The sequence below is a fragment of the Felis catus genome, chromosome C2 (assembly GCF_018350175.1).
Source record: "Felis catus isolate Fca126 chromosome C2, F.catus_Fca126_mat1.0, whole genome shotgun sequence".
NCBI classification, from domain to species: Eukaryota; Metazoa; Chordata; class Mammalia; order Carnivora; family Felidae; genus Felis; species Felis catus.
The window spans coordinates 26,888,983-26,906,765 of record NC_058376.1 but is presented as its reverse complement, the minus strand read 5'-3'; positions in this window follow the sequence as shown (position 1 = coordinate 26,906,765).

The following is a 17,783-nucleotide window of genomic DNA, read 5'->3' as shown; positions in this document are numbered from 1 at the left end:
CTATTATTTAATAGAATGTTTATAATATTTTATAAATAGCTTCACTTATATTACTAGAAATAAATACTTCATATTGCTTTTCAACCTATATAAATTTTTATGAGTACCCCATATATAATTTTCACATAATATTAATAAGTATTAATATTCGTAAAATAATAAAATAAATACAAGCAGAGATTAGGAAAGGTAATCTCTCTAGAGGTCAAACTCTGTAAGGTTTGTATTTTTTTTCTTAGAGAGAGAGCACAAGTTGGGGAGAGGGACAAAGAAGAAAAGAGACAGAAAGAGGGTGAGAGAGAGAGAGAGAGAGAGAGAGAGAGAGAGAGAGAGAGAGAATCCCAAGCAGGCTCCATACTTAGCACGGAGCCTGATGCAGGGCTTATCATAACCTGAACCAAAACCAAGAGTCGAATGCTTAACAAACTGAGCCAACCAGCCGCTTTGGCGTGTGTATTTTTTTTAATCCCATTTTGTGTGTATTTCCAGTGGAAATGACTTTGATGATGGTGGCAAAGTGAAGAATGGAACCCATTTAAAATTAAAGACTCAAATTTACCACTATATAGTAAAATTTAAGATAAGTATTACCTTTCAGAGTATTTCATAATGACAGGAAGATTTTCTGGAAAAAGATTTTCATACTAGGGGGGAAAGATTATTAAAAAAAAACTATAAAAATGAGAGTAGTGATAAGTAATCCAGATCCTTGGGCAAAAGATCATAAAAGTTTTGATACAGTTAGAAACATTTTTGCAGAGGGGAGTCTGGTTAGTGGGAGGGAGAATGGCTGATGCATACATTATTATTAATAACTTTGATAACTGGAGGAAGGTGGTAGAAAGATATAAACTTCCAGTTAGTATTAGAGATGTCACGTACAACATGATGATTACTGCTAATGCTGCTGTAGGATAGATAGGAAAGTTGTTAAAGACAGTAAATTCTAAGCGTTCTCATCACAAGGAAAATATTCTTTCCTTTTTTTTTTCTTTCTTTTCTTTTTGTTGTGTCTATACGAGAAGATGGATGTTAGTTGAACTTATTTGGTAATCATTTTGCAATATATGTAAATCAAACCATCATGCAGGATGCCTTCAACTTATACAGTAATGTATGTCAATTATTTCCCAATAAAACTAGGAGGAAAATTTTTGACAGTCCTCAAAATTAAACATGATTCAATTATAGAAATGGCCCAAAATGTAGTAAATAATTGAATAATATGAGTAAATTTTTGTCTTATTTTGTTTTTAATGGGTGATGTGACTACTTTTTCACGATAAACTGCTACAAGATAGTTCTAAATGGCTCTGTAAATATTTTAAGTTATAACATAAATTTATTTTCTTCTTTGAGTCATGTGTCTCCTTTGTATTAGTTTTCTGTTGCTGTGTGATAAATCGCACATATTTAGCAGTGTTTTATTTATTAGCTCATTGTTCTGCAGGTCAAATGTATAGACATAGCACAGCTGAGGTGTTTGCTGAAGAACTCACAAGGATAAAACCAGACTGTTATCTTGGCTGCATTCTGCATTTAGAAGAGGGTTGGGATCCTCTTCTAAATACATAGTTTGGGCCCGATTCAGTTCCTCGAGATTATAGGACTGAGGTCTCTTTGCTGGCTGTCATCCAGAGACCACTCTTCAGTCCTAGAAGCCACCCACATTCTTTGCCATGTGATCCTTTTCATCCTCAAAGCAAGCAACAGAGCATTTCTCTGTCATTAAATTGATCTCATGCTCTTAATCTCTTTCATCACAAGCTCAGTCCTTTTAAAGACCCCCCTTGATTAGGTCCAGCTCACTTAGGATAGTATCACTACATTAATGTCCAATTACTTGGAAGTATAATTATATCTGTAAAATCCCTTTGTCATATAATACAACGTCATCAGGGATGTCTGGTCAGAGTCACCGTTTCACTCACAAATAAGGCAGGTTATACAAAGGTGAAGGACATTTTGGAATTCTTACTACCACATCCTTCCTAACCAAACCTCTCACTTCCCATCTCTAATGTGCTGCCAGATCTTTTTTTTTTTTTCTAAATGCAGCTATGACCAAGTTGATCAATATCATCAACAACATTGTCCCCCCCCAGAAATGCTTAAAATGTTTTGTTAGCTTTCATTTGTTCATCCTTATGATAGCAAATTGACTATTGCTTTTTCAAATAGTTCCTGCCCTTCAAGTCTTCGTACTCAGTGCTCCAGTTCCTTTCACCTAATATCCATTCCTTTCTGAGACCTTCTTATCTCCAGGCTCCCTTATGCTTAGAATGTTTATTTCTCCAAATCTACTGGCTATCTCCCCACTATACAAGTGTGTTGCCTCTTTAAGTTCATTAATATTCCAATTCAGCCTCATATCCTTCAAGAATGCTCCCTATTACCTTGCCTCCATCCCCATGACCTTCAGTTTGGGACAGATGCCTCTTCTCTGTGATTCCATATGACTTGTGTGAATCTCCTGACATCATTCTACATCTTAGTTGCCTGTTGTTCTCTCTACTCATCTAGGTCGTGACCCTGCTAAAGAAGAAACTTTCTGAACTTTCTTTCATATCTCCTTTGTGGTATTCCTGGTGTCAAACACAACGTCTGTGACCAAAAAATTTGTTAAATTCATGGAACTCTGACACTTTCCAATTAGTAATCCACATCTAGAAGGGACAAATAAATTGACTATTCTGTATTGTGGTTATTTTAGTTGCCTTACACAGTCGACAAGATTAACAATATTAACAAGATTAACATATATATGTGTGTGTGTGTATATATATATATATACACACACACACATATATATGTTAATGACACAGGCTTTTATAACAAGATTTTATAACAAGATTAACATATATATGTGTGTGTGTGTATATATATATATATACACACACACACATATATATGTTAATGACACAGGCTTTTATAATCAAGTGGAAATTTGGCTTCCATAGAGCTAACTCAACAGTTGGCTAGGCAAATGTCTATTATGTCTGTATAACTGTAAACAGGGTCTTAATTATACCTACATTTTGCTCAGTTAGTAGCATAGAAAATACTGGAACATGTATCAAAAGGCAGATCAACCAAAAAGACCCCATAATTAAACGTAATTAAAGGGATGGATGTAACAAAGAATTTTTTTAAAAATGTTTATTTATTTTGAAAGAGAGAGACAGACCACGTGAGTGGGAAAGAGGCAGAGAGAGAAAGGGAAAGAGAGAATCTCAAGCAGGCTCTGTGCTGACAGTGATGTGGGGCTCGAACTCATGAACTGTGAGATCATGACCTGAGCCAAAACCAAGAGTGGATGCTTAACTGACTAAGCCACCCAGGTGCCTCACAAAGAGACTTTTAACAAAGTTATAAAATCAAATAGACTGATGTGTTTTTTTTTTTAAATAGATAGATGTTTTTGCTTAAAAATACCAGAATTATCCTGGCTGCCCTTTAACTAATTTGTAGTTTTTAATTTTAGTCTATTACTTTAAGAAAGTTTTCAAAGTTAGTTAATTCCTTAAAGAATCTATTCCCCTAGGTCTGCCAGGCACACAAAGTTTCTTTTTTTTATCAACACTAGTTAAATGGCCACTCTGATGCTAATGACCTTTTATCTATTCTCCACTTTAACCTTTTTTTCTTCTTCTTCTTAATGAATGGTGAATAAAGAAGCTATTAATCTCCCCATGCATTATACCCTGGTCATATCATTTTATAGGCATTTTATCACTCATAAGTAAACATTGTTGGGTTAATAGTAGTTTTGTTAATAAAATATCCATCCTACATTGCAGATGTTAGAATTATAGAAACAATTATTAAGAAAAATAATCTGCTCAGGGAAATAAAATCCCCACTATCATCAAATACAATGCACACACATCATCCAATTTTTTTTTCTAAGTGTTTTTTTAAGGAGAATTTTCTTGTTGATACTAGAGAATGAGAACATGAATCATTTTGACTGCAAGCAATTGGGTATGTTTCTGGACAGGAAAAATACTTTAGGCATTAGCATGTATAAATTAAGTTATAAGAAATAACTCATCCAGTGTTTACACAACACTTCAGCAAGCTACAGTAAAAGAACCATATAAACCTATTGCACAAGTGTGGAAAAATCTTTAACAGTTTACACCTGGCTTCTCTCTGGATACGTTATCAAGACCTTCCTTAAAAGAAAAATCAACACTGTACCTATCATTCAGATGCATGCTATCTGTAATCTTTAAATAGATATTCCTTTTTACATTCCACTTTTCAGCAATTGACAGTTTACATTAGCTTTCAAGAGCTTGTGTTTTTAAGAAAATTCTAAGTAAAATAAACATGTAAGGGTGGCTTTTACACATCTAAAAATATACATTTGAGAATGGATCACACTCTTTCAAAAGTGGTGAATCCAGCTAAAAGTGCCTTTTCTCTATCTAATTTTTACTTATGAGTAATAAGGTTCTCCCCAAGGTGATCTTAATTGTCATATTGCATTAAAAATAACTTCTTTGGATTATACTTTTCATAATTTTCTTTATTCAAATAGTAATAATTTTGCCCTTGAATCTTACACTTTTACAATGAGGATAAGATTTTCTTTGGGGAGATTTCCAAATGTAATTATCAGTTATTCTTTGCCTTAATTCATGAAACTATACTGAAATAAGTCTATTTTAAAACTAAAATTTTCTATATTATATATTTAAGAATTCAATGTAAGAAACTTGATAAATGTAAAAAACTATACTGATCTTCTTCTGACCCACCGAAAAATGAAATGCTAATCGGTAGTTCTCAGCCTCGGCTTTTTACTAGAAACACCTGGGGGTTGGGTGAAACTCACCTTCTGACTGCACCTCAGATTAATTGCATGCAGTTGAAATGTGGGAACTTGGCATCAATATTTTTAAGAATTCCTAGAAGTTTCCAGTGTGCAAGATTAAGAACCATTACTCGAAACTAGGGGCTCTCATTTCTTTGCACGTTAGAATTATCTATGGAGCTTTTAAAACTTCTTTTAAAAACTCCCAAACCATACTCCCTACCAATCAAAACAGGTAGAGTGAGACCCTGAAATCAGCATTTTAAAAATGTGCCAGCCAATTCCAAATGGGTAGCCAAGTTGGAGAACTAATGGGTAACCAAAGTTACGCTGAACATCAGTTTACATATATTGAAGTTTGAGAACTAGTGCTTTAGACTGTAGTTTAGATGCACTGGTACTTTGTGTTGTTTTGGTCTTATGAGATAGGGAGTTGGTGGGAAAGATGGCAGGAAGGGAAAGAATACAACTGCAATTTTAGCAAATGCTACTTTGTAGATTCTGTATAAAAGCAACGTAATTACAACTTATATTAAAGGTGGAACATGTGTAACAGAGACTTTGGCATGAAAACAAAGTAAAAGTGTTTAATGAAGATCTGGAAGGTATTCCCTTAGAGTCAGAAAAGAGTATGTGAACCATTATGTAATCCATCCTTTATATTTTTCACAGATGAAATACACCATAAAGGCGACAAGCGTATGCTAAATCAAATATATTGAAAATGTATTTCCTTTCTTTACACATTGTGCCCTTTATTGAAAACTGTCAGATAATAGTTTATTTTTTTATATGCTTAGGTTGTATATAAGGTGCCATTTTCAAGAACTGTTCTAACATTTTAGTCTGAATTGAGCTTGGACTCTTCCAAGTTCTATTACCATATAGATTAAGTTTCAATCCAAGTTTTAAAACTTACAGTTAAGCTTTTCAACAAGCATTCCAAAGAAAGTTAAAGCCAGGTCAATTTCTTAAAGTGTGCTAGAATAAAGAGCCAAAATAATCATGAACTTTCCCCCATAATCATTATGCTTGTCCTGATAGATGGCCAAATAATATTTGATATAGTTCACAGTCAACCAGGATAATATAGGTAGATATGCCCAATACTTCTTTTGTGTAATTTTTTTGTAACAAGTAAACTGCCAATTCAGTACAGTGCAAAAGATATATAAATTCTAAAATATGGAACAAATTAAATTTTGAATAGGTTTTCTTATTCCTTGTTGAAAAGGACTGTGAAATTATATTTTGAATTTGGAACAAAAGTAAGAGTTTTACAAAATCCTTCATGTTCTTAAACTCTATTTCTACATGTGTCATCAAAATCACCATGTAGCTTTCAAAGGGTGTTATAATTATCTAGGTGCAGATACCCTCTGCAGGGTATCTATATCACACACACCCCATTCTCCCCACACGCTCCCACACACCATGTAAAAATCTCTTAGTAATTTCTCTACTGGCTTTTGAAATTATGGGAGTAATTATATTCCTACCCCCTGATTTAACCACATTTCAGTGATCAAACATTGTACAAACAGGATTAAAACACATCCAATGTTTTAATCAAGATCATTTTCCCTGCTGGAGCTATCATTTGTATCAAGGGCAAGTATATGAACTCAGTTTGAAAATGATTCAAGAGGCTAGAATAACTGTGGCAAAGCACTTAAACAAGACTCTACATGACCAGCCAAAAACAACTTGTGTCCTCCACTCTTTAGGTGATTTACTCACACACTTGTTCAGGTGGAATTAGTTTTCTGAAGATAACTGTCTATACTAGATTACTTTCTAAAGCCCTGCTGAGCACGTGACTCAATGAATTAAAAGGAATCCTCTGTGTTGGAAAAACTATTGTTTCATGGCAATGGAAACTCTTACTTCAAACCTGTCTGGTCTGCTGTGGAGTTCTAACTGAATCCTTGTCTCAACTGTGAGGCATACTGAATACAAATCATTGAAACACCATGCTTGTGGGACAATGAGTAGATACTTGAGCTACTGGATTAACCAACCACAAATTTAACTTCTCTGCTCCCTAATCTTTGAAAAAACAATAACTATCAGAGATTAAACAATTTATATTGCCCCTGAATCTATACTTTAGGAATTACCCTGACTCAATCCAATCATTTTAGAAGTGTTTTATCAGTAGATAGAACATGAGTTTTGAGATTACCCAGACTTGAATTTGGGCTTCATCACTTACCAGTTCTCAGACAATGGGCAAATTATGTAACTTCTTAAAGCTTTAGTTTCTTCATTATAAAATGGAATTAACAAAACTTCCCAAGAGTTTGTAGAGACAATTAAAAGGGACAAAGTTTGTAATATACCTAACACAGCAAGTTGCACACATTAGGTACCAAAATAAAATGAGCTTTCTTCCTTCATAAGTGTAAGGAAAGAGAAGTCTGGGTTCTGAGAGTAGGCTTACTTGAAGAGTGATGAGATAAATAATAATATGAGAATAGTGAAATAAAAATGATGTAAAATTAAAATGTTTTTCATCTTTCTTCTATAACTGCATTTCCTTTCCTTCTTTGACCCATTTTCTACTTGTTTTTCCCACTTCTCTCAAGGACTGTGTGCTCTCCTATTAAGCCTAACCACTCCACATGCACATACTCTGGCTACCATGTCTGAAAATATTTTAAGGCAAATGTATGAGTTTTATATCAAAATATTCACATAATTGTGGATATTTGGGTCTCTTAGGTATGTATTTTTACACTTAGTAGTAATGACAAAAATGTGATAAATCAGGAAAATTAGGAACTACACCAACTGTACTGACCTAAACATACATGTATTGATGCTTCTGATGTGGTTCCATAAACACATATCACCACAATGTTTCAAAGCTGAAGTATGCATGGCATGACAGCATAAGAAGAAGTAAAATTAAATGATTATCTGTGTAGCCCATTATGAATCTCTATTAGGGATGTTTTAAGATAACTATTTTAATTACTTGATTAATAAAAACCAATATTCCTTTTTTGTCTTGGAAAAATTTGACTCAAGAATATCATTGTATTTACCTTACTTTTACTTAAATGTTGGCAGGAACTCATTTATCCTCCTAGAAATTTTTACTCAGAAGAACTTGAAAATGGAAGATTTAGAAGAAAGTTTATTAAAATGCAAGATTTAGGGATCTTTTCCCACCGTCTCATGTTTATAATTTCCCTGTATAAAGACTTAGGGCCACCCTTTACCCCAAGTCTTTGAGGATTTCAAGTAGTACTATCTAACTGTTCAGCTTTACTACCTGTACAAATATTTTTGTGACACCATGTTCTATATACCAATCATGACTCTAACCCTTTCATTGTGATTTCAATTTCTCGACATCTGTTCTTTTCATTCACTTTAATTTTATTTTGAAAAGTACTGGGAAGCAACCTTTAAATGGTCAAGATGCTTCATTATAATCATAAGAAAAACATCAGATAAATCTCAATTGAGGGACATTCTATAAAATACCTGGCCAGTACTCCTCAGAATGATGAGGGACATCAAAAACAAAAGTCTGAGACTGGGGCGCCTGGGTGGCTCAGTCGGTTGAGCATCCGACTTCAGCCCAGGTCATGATCTCGCGGTCCGTGGGTTCGAGCCCCGCGTCGGGCTCTGTGCTGACAGCTCGGTGCCCGGGCCTGTTTCAGATTCTGTGTCTCCCTCTCTCTCTGACCCTCCCCTGTTCATGCTCTGTCTCTCTCGGTCTCAAAAATAAATAAACATAAAAAAATTAAAAAAAAACACAACAAAAGTCTGAGAAACTGTCACAGTCAAGGTGATATGGCTATTTAATATAATGTGGTATCCTGGATGGGACCTGGGACATAGAAAGAAAATTAGGTAAAAAAAAACAAAAAACAAAAAACAAAAAACAAAACCCCAAAAACAGAATAAAGTATGGATTTTCACAAAATAATGAACTTTAATAAAATTTTACTACAATTTTATTTTTAGAAAATAATGAATCAACATTGCTTAATTGATTGTAACAAATATGCCATGATAATATAAATTGTTAGTAATAGGGGAAACTGGATGAGGAGTATATGGGAACTCTCTGTACTTTCTTTGCAATATTTCCATAAATCTAAAATTAATCCAAAATAAAATTTTAATTTAAAAATGTCTTCCTTTCTGTAATTCATGTTGCGTATTTGATGCCAATTTGAAATCTTTGTAATATGTTCGAATTCAAAACAACAGTGGTTATTCATTACGCAGCATGGAAAATGTCCTTGCCCTTGAAATGTACTATCCTCTGTAGATAATATGTATAAGCCAGAAATATTTAAAAGAAAAACCAAGGGAAATGCACAATTAAGGGAAAAAATGAGGAGATAATACAAAAAAAAGAAAAAAGAAAAAAAAGAAAAGAATCCTTAGCATTGAGAGGTAAACACGCAAAAAAGTGAGCAATCTCAGACAGTATTTCGGGGAGGTAGACTGGCACTGTCCCATAGAACTTTCTGTAATGATGGAAATGGTCCTGTGTGCTATATAACATGCAGCCCCTAGCGTCACTTGCTGTCAAGCACCTGAAATGTGGCCAGTGTGACTGAGGACTGAATGTTTTATTTTATTCAATTTAAATTAGTGCAGAGTTAGCATATCAACTAAACACAGAAGCCTAAGTAAAAGTTGTGTGGACATTCCATTTCAGTGCAGGGACACAGTGCAGTTAAATAAGACAACGCACTTGTGGAATGGTGAGAAGATCTTCAAGCTACTGGATCAGCCAGGGCTAAATCCTGCTCACCTCTGTTACTTATTTGAGCCAGCTCCTCTTCTATGTAATCCAGTTTTACTTGTGATTTTACTACCAGTAGCCAAAAGCATCCACACTTGTCCATGAGGCTAAAGGGAGAAATAGCCATGAAGTACCAGTCATTACCCAGGAGATCCCAGATAGTCAGTAAACAGCCGCTTTTTAACTAAGTCACCTTCCTTGCATCCCTGGCACTTATGTGTTACTGTGGCTGCCCCCAGCGTGTTCCCTCTTAACCCATACCACTCACTTGAATTCTTCTCACTCTGCACACCCCCAGCTCAACTTACATCTTTCACAGAACTCATCAGCATGTGGGAAAGTGGCTCCTGTGAGCTGACACCCATCCTGGACACCCTGCCACTAAAGTCTTTTCAAACAGTTGCTAGAGGGCCAACTGGAGCCCTTGCCTGGGAAGTCCTGAGCTGGAGCTGAAGCTGAAACTCTGTTCACTTTCTAATCTTGAACTTGGAAGCAAGCATCCTGAGGTGGCTGCTGGCCATGTCTCCTGTTGCACAGAAGACAGAGAATGAGACTTACCTGCAGAGGAGAAAAGATGAAGGCAACAGTGACAAAAGCAGCAGTGAGAGCATTCAAGGTCCAGGTTCTAAAAATTACAGATTTTTCCACATCTGCCCTGGTCCTTTCAGCCATTCTTTAATCCCCTGAGCTGCCCCTACTTTTCCAATAAGCCTTATCTTGGGTTGACATTAGATTTCTGTCACTGGCAGAAAACATACACAGAACCTCATACATGTGTATTTAAATATGTATGTTTTGTACACAGTTAAATATATGTTATGGGTAGGAATTACTCTATGACAGTAGGGCACCACATTTCTTTATGCTTTGTATCTAATGTTTAATCCCTCTTAGCACCTACTTACCAAGATTAATGAAAAGTCAAGCCTTAATTTTTTTTTCAGGACTCTCCCTAATACTGTGGGATCATAGGAGAATCCTGAGACATACCCAGGAAACTGAAGAAGGGGGTATGACTTCATCTTACTATGTCTGCTATCCCCAGGGTAGACTGTCGACACCCGTTTGGTCCACATGAAGGCAGATATGTCTTTTGGGGCAGTTACTCTTGCAAGTCACATTTAGTCCCTGAGCCCCTGTGACCTCAGAGGTACTGTATGAAAGTGGAGTCCTAGTCTCTACCATCATAGGATATTGTACTGGACCTTTTTCCCCAATCTTGGGACATCCTTCTCTAATGTATAACTTTTATCTGTAACAAAAATGGCATTAAATTATTACATGATTAATTGACCTAGACGGAGTAGGGAAAGAATCAGGAAAGCTTCTCAGATGGAATAATGCTTGACCTCAACCTTAAAGGAGCAATCTTAGGTAGTAGTGGCATAGACTTGATCTGGCTTCATTAGTAATAGATAGATGACTCAGCAAATTTCTTAATTAAAAAAAATCAGATTCTTTACATAAAAAATTGAGAGATTAATGGGACTATGAGAAGACACGGGAGATATGTATATAAATGCCCAATCATAGTACGTGGTACATGGTGGATATGAAGTCAATAGTAACTCTTAGTAACTCGGCAGAAAAACCCTCATCTGATGCAATCAAGATCAGTAGTCATTACATTCTTAAAGTAGAACATCATGGAATTATATATAGATAGATAGATAACTATCTGTATCTTAATTTTTTTATTTTAACATAAGCTTATAAATACATATCCATTCATCAAAGTTTTGATGCAAAGCCAAGGCCATGTCTTTCAATATAGGTATTCTAAATGGAGTTCTAAGTCATCTTCTTGCATAAATCACACCCATATTGAATCATCCAAGATTTCCTACTCCCTATTGGGTTGGGTATGTGTTCCATTTTGAAGACACTTGCACCTCAAAGAAGATAGAATTCTTCTGTTTTATTACAATAATGTCCCCATTCATTTACAGTTTTCAATCTTTTAATAGATACAATTCACTTTTTTTGCACTTATATTTAATTGGTATGGTAATATTTATAAAAATTGTATAAATATATAAGTATAGTAGAGTGTAAAGTTCCTGAGACAGTGATTTTTGTCTTTTTTGTTCACTACTTAATCCCCAGTGGAACACTGTCCAGCACATAAATATCTGATGAATAAATAAATGAATCAATCCAACTGCCATTAAGCAGTTTAGGAAGCAGAATTGTGTGGGCAGAACAGTAAGTTCAATAGGCTGTTACATTATTCAACAGACTTTACAAAGAGAATGAAGACTTCTGATTAATCTGATAAGTAGTTTAAATGAGACTGTGTTAAGAGCTTCAGTTATAACATATACTTCATACACCATGCTGTAGCTTACACCAGGTGTCACAGAATCAAAGATAAAGGAGAAAACTGTTCCCTGCCTTTTGGGGAATTCATGGTCCCATGGATAGACATGTATATTTTAAAAGACAATTAAAATACCTTGTGATAAATGTTACAATAAAAGTTCGGGCAACGTTCCAGAGAAGACAACTGGGCTTCATCCTGAAAGTTGGGTAGGAGTCATGCATGTGGCTAAAGATAAACTAGAAAAAAAAAAACAAACACATGCTTCCCTCTTCCTATGAGTAATATCCAAACTTAATTTTCTCTTTAAAATCTCTCTTTGAATTTAAATGTGATCACATTTAAAGAGATCTAAGACTACATTTAAAGAGACCTATGACAGAATTGATTGAAGCACTCTTATAAGAGAAAAACAAACGGTATATTTGACCCTTGAGGAGACAACTTGATTTTTTTTAATATACATATCTGCGTTTCTGAGTTTATGGCTGGTATGATGCATCGTACATTGTGGTGAATCCCATTAGGCTAAACTTTGATTTCTATACCAATGCCTTGGCAGCCACAATTTTAGATTTGTGAGTTGGAGTTCTCTTGGAAAGGATATCACTTTTATCTTTCTTTACAACTCTTATCCACTTAAGTTAATAAAGCATAAAGAACAGGAGTTGGCTCTATGGCAAGGGTTCCTCTACAAGTGCAAGCACTCAACAATCTGAACTACAACCCAAAGAAAGATAAATCAGATGAGGATAATCTCTATCAGGTGGTTTTCCATCAACTACCCTAAAATTTCCTAGGACACTGAGCCCAAGAAGCAGGTTATAAAAATGTTGACTATTCATCTTGCCATAAGAAGCCATTAGGAATAATCTCAGTAAGCCTATATTCATGTTTATATCATTGACCACAAAGAGTTCATAGGTCATCCATCTCCATCATCTGCACACTAACACCTAATCAACACCCTCCTCCCCACTTTGCTAACCCAATATTCCACCCTTCCCAAATGCTACAAACACTTCCATTAAGTTCCTGGGAATGCCCTTTCAGTTATCAGAAAAACTGTCTATACACTCAGCATTTTCCTGAGCATTCACTTCACTGTCTTGCTCTAATCAGAACCTTGTGTTTTTGTGAGGTCACTGCTGTCCATGCACATCTTCCAAGCAAAGAATTCCTTTCCTCCAGTGCCACACAAATGAGACTGCCTAGCAGTGGCATCCTTCTTGCCTCTCATTGCTGCTTTCAGAATATTTATCTTTGTTCCTCAGTCAGTCCAGCCACTTTGAAGCACATACCATCAGGCTCAATGGTATACCAACTGCTATCCCTTACTCATTGAAGATTTGAGCTGATCCCGGTCTTCCTTTCCAATCTACTTCTGTTATAATTCTCTGAAATATCAAATTTATATATGAAATTAACCTAACACCTAGGCTTCTTAGTTCCTTGACCTCACTTTCAATATTTTTCCTAAAGCCCATTTCAGCCACTTAATTCTGTGGTCATAGCCTAAAGCTTGGCATTAACTGTAACAACATTTGCGGTTTCAGCCATCACTCTCTGACCACATATTCTTATCATTCCAGGTCTCTTCCTTTCACATCCCATCCCAACAATTTCTTGAGACTGTTAGAACTGCCAATTCATCGACCATCTTACTACTTTTTCACTGTGCACCTTGTCATTAATGTGCTCCTTACCCAATTTAGGTCAATCACTTATGATCACTTTCTAGTTTCCACCCTCAACTCCCTAGACATACTTTCCCCCATTATATTAGTTGGACAAATCCTAACCAAGGTTAAATCCAACTTTCTGCTCTGGTACACCTGCACTCAGAAGTGAAGAAAAATGCAATCGTGCCGATTGGTCTTTCTTTTAATTTATTTTACAAATCTAAGGTGGTTCTCCTTTAGAGCCTAGAAATCATGTTTCTTTTACTTTTCCTACCTCTTAAATGACTCATTCAAATTCTTTCCCCCTCTCTTCAAATCTCAAGTATCTGCTTTTATTTCAGCCAATAACTTCAGTTCTTGTTTCTTCGAAAATAGAAGAAAGCAGTAGAGAACTCTTTTATTTCTCTAGCACCAAATCTAGTAAATTCCCAGAATTCATGTACTCTTGTCTCTCCAGTGCATGAACTGCCCTGCTCCCATCTGAGGCCAGTTCCTCCACTTGTGTATCTGATTCCACTCCTCCTTTCCTATGCAAGGACTTTAATCTTAACCATTACTTATGTTTCCCAAAGCATTCATTTTTTCTTTGTGATAAGTTCATCTTATCTTTATGATAAGTTCAAAAATTATATATATAAATACATATGTCAACTATCTTTAGATACATCTTTATACGTGTGTGTGTGTGTGTGTGTGTAAACTATCTTTATATATGCATAAATACAGTATAGCGTTGTGATGACCACTGGAACCGACAGGACAGACTGGATTAAATACCTAGATTTGCTGTTTTGTGAAATTGCTTCTCCCTCCCTAAATTTTCTAACCTGTAAATAAAGAAAATAGTTTCATTGCTTTCTTAATAGGGTTGTTGAGATTTTTAAATGACTTAATGATTTTTTAATGATTTAATACTGGCTGCTCGCTCATGTAGTCTGGCTTCCACTTAGGGCAACTAGGCACTTGTCACATGCCATGTAAGTCCAATAGGCTGACCCAGACTAACTTCTGACAATAACAGAGACTTAATAAAGAGTAAGCTGAAACAGGCAAGACCTCTTAAGTTCTAGGTTCACAAATGGAACACTTTCACTTCTGAATGATTCCATGACCACAGCAAGGCATATGGCCAAATTCAGAATAAAAAGGTGGTGAAACACACTCCTCCCTTTTTTTGGGAGGGACTTCAAGGTCACAAGACAAAGGGTATGGATATAGTGAGGAGGGGACAATAGGGGACATTGATACAGTCTACCACAATGTAGGCTTGAGGCAGTGACTGGATTTCTAAGATCTAAATAATGCCAGAAGAAAAATGCACAATAGGAAAACTACAGCTGAGTTCTCCTTACTCCTAACATATCCAATATACCATCAATATTAACACATCCAAAGTACTATCATCATTATCTCCTGGATAATCATTATAATGCCATCTAGTGCTATATATAGCATCAGATACATTGTTTAGAAACAATCTTCTTTAAATTATAAATAATTTGTCTCAACTATAATTTAATAAAAAAATAAAATAAATTGAGCAGAAAGTAGAGTTCCCACTTACCCACTCGCAGTATGTTGTACATTTTTATACCTTTCTTCTCTTCTTTTATTTATTTTTTAAGTTTATTTATTTATTTCAAGAGAAAGAGAGAGAGAAAGAGAGACGAGTGGGGTAGGGATAGAGAGAGAAGGGGACAGAGGATCCAAAAGCAGAGAACCTGATGAGGGGCTCAAACTCATGAACTGCGAGATCATGACTTGACCCAAAGTCAGAGGCTGAACCACCTGAGCCACCTGGGTGCCCCTATTTATTTATTTATTTGAGAGAGAGAGAGAGAGAGAGCACACAAGTGAGGGAGAGGGGCAGAGGGAGGGAGAGAGAATCTTGAGCAGGCTCCACACTCAGCACAGAGCCAATGCAGGATTTGATCCCATGACCCTGGGATCATTACCTAAGCTGAAATCAATAGTCAGACGCTCAACTCACTGAGCCACCCAGGCATTCCAATCTTTTATTGCTTTTAAAGATAATATTGACATCTGCCAAAAGTTATCATTTGATAGTCTGTAGTCATTTTGGATTGGGATTCTGGAAAGTACAAGTGATGATACTGGATAAAGATGGGACACGGAAGTATTTGGTCTCACATTGGAGTAACCCAGCCCTGATGCCTGGGTTCCAATGCCAGAAGAAACAAAGAAAAGAATTTGTTACCTGATAGCTAGTCATTTTAAGATGTTGAAATGCTTCTTGGAGCAATGGGGACTCAAAATACTGAAGACTCTTAATGGTGAGGTAATTATATTCCGGACAGACTTACATAGTAGAATAGAAGCCAAACCCGGCAAGTTAGGAAACTACCTGCAGATCCAAAACAGGGAATCTCAATTAAAATGCAAGATAAAGAGGAGCGAGAAACACTGTATGGTTAGGTTGGCAGTTTCAGTAATAGTTCAGTAGCTCAGCTGCAGGAAAGGTACTGATCCAAAGGGTTCAGATTCATATCTGTGAAGCCAGGGAACCAGACTATCTATGCCAAGGAGAAACTGAAGAATCTTAAACAGCAGCATTTGTATCTCTGGTAACCCCAGACTTTAGCTCACATATTACTAATCTTTTCACCTTTCAGGTGACTCCTGAAAAGTCCCAACACAAACCTGCTAGCTTTTACTTAGAGACACAGGAAAAAAAAAGCTACTTGCCAAGAAGAAGTAACACAAGAAGATTCAATTTGTATGCTAAAATTAAGAATGCATTCATTGTAGATGAGACAACAGTACAGAAAGGAAAGTAGAGTTAATAAAAATAGAAAGAAAGTTAATGAAAGAAAGAGAAAGAAAGAAAGAAAGAAGAGAGGAGAGAGAGGAAGGAAGGAAGAAAGGAAGAAGGATTAAAAAGAGAAAAGGGAAAAATATGGGTAGAAAAGTCATATTAAGCTGGGGCATGATTTTTTTTATTCACAGGTATAAAAATATAGGATCATACATTGGCCTTTTATTGCTTGCATTTTTCTTATTGATCATGATAGGGGGAAAAATTTTAGCCAAGGTTTTACAAAAGTGGGTATCAGGGGAATTTAGGCCACCATTTGGCCCAAGAATGGTTCTGAACCTGAGTATGCATTTTACAAAAGCAATTCATACTATATATACCCACTGGGTCAATAAATTTAATTCCAGTAAATGCATTTTATATCAGTGACTGTGTAGAGCAAGTGTGTAATAGAAATGTATTACGCCCATGAGTATATGTCATGGGTATGCATTGCAGTGAGGTTTATGGCATCAATGAGTTAAGTTACAGTTTACTTTGTCCAAATGAAATCCAGCTAAAACTATCAAAAGGCATGACCAGGCCATTTGAATAGGTAAGTGATAACAAAAGACAAAACTGCAGCTTTTTCATCGCATCACTAATATCTATTCTTTTTGAAAACTTACCTAAATAATTTAAATGCTGCTTATATCATAAGTAGGGAGAAAAACTAGATTTACAATAGAGAATACAATTGAAATTCTTTAGTGATATCTGTCTAGTCTACACCATGAGATTCCCTTTCATTTTTGAAGAAAATATCTTGGGTCAAAAGTCATTGCTTTAAGTCCTTAGGTATATTATGACACAATGTTTAATTCAAAGCCATTGTCAAGTTCCTGATAAAGGGTTTTACCATAGGACTTCTAATTTTGTGGCTATAGTTATCAATGTGTGTTCTGAAAGTTTAAGTTTACACTCTTGCTCTTATATTGCTGATTAGTAGAAAATGTGTTACAAACAAAGTTACTCTGGTAATCTTCCTGAATTTCTCTGTAGCATTTCTTTCACTTTATCTAGAGAAGTTAATCTTGTATAGAAGTTAGAACTATCTATAGAAGTTCCCCCAAAATATCATCCACTTTCTCCTCCATGTGTTTTCTTGGAAACAGCCTCTTGAAAGAAACAAGTGCAAACTTTTACCTTAAACTTGTTTCACCTAAAACCTACAAAGCATCTATCTCTCTGAAAATGCTGTATGTTAGCATTTTAATTTGGTAAGCCATGTCCTTTTAGTAAGGTTGGTACTATTTGCAAATTAATCCTAAGCTTACAGAATACAAGAGGAAGTTGATTGGACCTCAAACAGAACAATTTTATCTTTAACAGATGTATAGATTGATGGTGATAATAAATGCACTCTGACA